Genomic DNA, 2,858 nt, shown 5'->3' on the forward strand with positions numbered 1-2,858 from the left:
TGAATAAGGTTAGGGTGTTAGAAATGGTGGATTTTTTGGGCACGAAGGGTTGGGCCGCGGCTCTGTTCTAGAGCACTGCGGCCGTGCGAAGCAAAGAAGAGCCAGGGAGGCTTTGTCGAAGGGAAGCGCGGCGGCGCACAGGGCAGGGCCGTGGCGCGTGTCTGTGATCAGAGAGGCCTAGCCTCTGTTTTTGGGGGCGGGCCACGGCGCCAGTCCTTAGGGCCGCGACCCTAAAGGGCATTTTTGGCTAAATGAAGGTTTTAAGCGCGGTAATCTAACCTAGGGTGCTCGGGATCGATTCCACCATCACGTTTGGTGGAATTCGATGTCCCAGAAACTGTAACACCCTGCTAATTAGGGTCCATTACCAGGTGTGTTTTGAAACCAGTGCTGGACTTACTAACAAGTCATTTGAACTAAACATGTGATTAAGCCACTAAGGTTTAGGTATTAAAAACTTTTGATCATTTCATAAACATTTCCATTAAGTTAATAACCAATTCTTTACATGGGATCCCAAAAACATTAGTTTAAAAGCCTGTTACAAAACTCAGATTACACATTAAGGCGTCCTAAGCGGCAAAAGCTGGGTTTAACCCTAGTTCCTCTAAGCATCTCGGCTGTGGTGGTCGAGTGGACTGCATATGTACATACCACTGCTAATGCCCTCCGACTCATGGCTGGTTGAGCTTCTCTTTACCTTTACCTGCACCACAAAGCACCTGTGAGCCAGAAGATTCAGCAAGAAAACTTAATCAACAGTTCAGTGAATTAAACAACCATCAAATAGTAATAACTGAATCCAATGCATTCATTAAACTCAATTGGAGACCATAGAGTCACACAAGTGCATGTCGCACTTTCTTTCAAGTTGTTGGCATCCGAGCCATTCAAGTGCATGTCGCACTCCCAGGGTGGCCCAACCATGGTGGCCTGCACTCCACGTGCATTATGCCAATCTTAGTTCATAAACTAAGTTCCTTATGTCCTTGACTTATAAGTCAAGCCACGACTTGCCTCCAACTTATAAGTTGAAGCCTTGGGATTCTTAACTATTAAGAATCTCCCAGAGCCCATCATATTCTCAGCTAATAAGTTGATCTCCATTTAACACTCTAATGATACCTGAGTTTATAAACTAAGCCTCACAGACATAACAGACAACCACATGTTTCATATAGCATACTTAACAGATAATCACACAATGCATTATAATACATTCACTCAACAGTCATAAGCATAATCATAATTATGCACGTTATAGCGTACCTAATCAAACATCCGCAACATACTTATAATCATGTTCATCACCTTAACTAAGCTCTAATCATGCATTCACATAACAGGTGCAGTTTTCTTACCTTTGGTCCGTATGCAGGTTACTAGCGACAATCCTCCGAGTACGATCCCCGATTCAAGCCCTTAGCGAAAACCTAGTCACAACCGCGATAAGGAAGTTCCCATCAATAACAAGTAAATAACAACTTCCAGACCAACTCTTAGCCCCCGGGACATCGAATTCCACTTAACTAGGAAGTAGGATTGACCCCGAGCCCAAACGGTTAAGTTTCCAACCTAAAAATCCCATTAAGGTCAATTTTCCCCTTAAGAGTCGTGGCCCCTCACAGCCGAGCCGCGGCCCGCCTCTGATTCCAGAGGCTCGGCCTCCCTGGAAACCAACACGCGCCGCGACACGCCCCTGAGGCGCCGCGGCCCGCCCCTGCATCCGAGCCCTACTGGCTCCAAAATCCTCTTCGCAGGCCGCGGCTCATCACCATGAACCCAGAATTTTCTGGGTTTTTCTTCACCCAAATCCAACTAAAACTTATCCAATTCCATCCCACTCCTCCAATTCAATTCCCAAACTCATATAATCATTCTCACCAATCAAACCCAACCAATTATCATAGTGAAACACATCAAATTTACCCAAACCTATCCCTTCAATTATCAAGCATGCATAAACATATTTTCTCTAAATATTTAGCAAAGCTAACCAAGCAATTTTAGTTCAGAACTCTTACCTTAACTGTGATGAAACCCTTGAACCTAGCCTCTGATTTTCCCCCAAGCCTAACACCTTGATTTCCTAAGCTTTCCTCCTCAACCTCCCAAGAAAAATCCTCAAACCTCCATCGCATAAAGAGAAAACGAGAGAGAGAAAGGGAGCTACTGTGTCCTTTTTTTCTTGAAATTTCCTAAACTTTCTGTGTATATCCCAGCCAGCTAAATTCTAAACCTGAGTGGAAAAGACTAAGTTACCCCTTGTTCTTAGCTTATACCTCAAATATCCACAAGGGCAAGTTTGTCCTTTGCTTTAATTCCCGCTATCCACAATTTTGCATCCTATTGTTCCCGCTACTTCCTATATTCTCACTTGCTAACTTGCTCATCGGGACCGCCTCTCGTCAAGTAACCCAAATATATCCACATAATAATGTGGTCTCAATCACACAAGCACATATTCGCATTTATACCCCTAACGGGTCAAATTACCAATATACCCTTCTTATAAGAAACAGGCCCACATACACATATTTAATATCTTTAAAATACAAGCATGATTATATTATAATATAATTCACATATTAACTCAATTATTGCCTCCCGGCCCCCTAATCCAGGCACTAAGCCTTATTAGGAAATTTGGGATGTTACAGAAACCCTTATTTGAATATTAATGGAATCCATTATCTTAGTTGTGGCTAGGTACTAAGCTAGGGCTCAGGGATCAGATCGTGCTCAAGAGGCATCTCTCGTAGCCAGTGCACTTGAGAACTAAAGGTAAGAAAACTACACCCGGTTGTGGATTTATAATGGGACTAAGGGTTCCCTATCTTGTATGCTTTGAATAGATG

Source organism: Humulus lupulus, chromosome 3 (assembly GCF_963169125.1).
Source record: "Humulus lupulus chromosome 3, drHumLupu1.1, whole genome shotgun sequence".
Classification (NCBI taxonomy): Eukaryota; Viridiplantae; Streptophyta; class Magnoliopsida; order Rosales; family Cannabaceae; genus Humulus; species Humulus lupulus.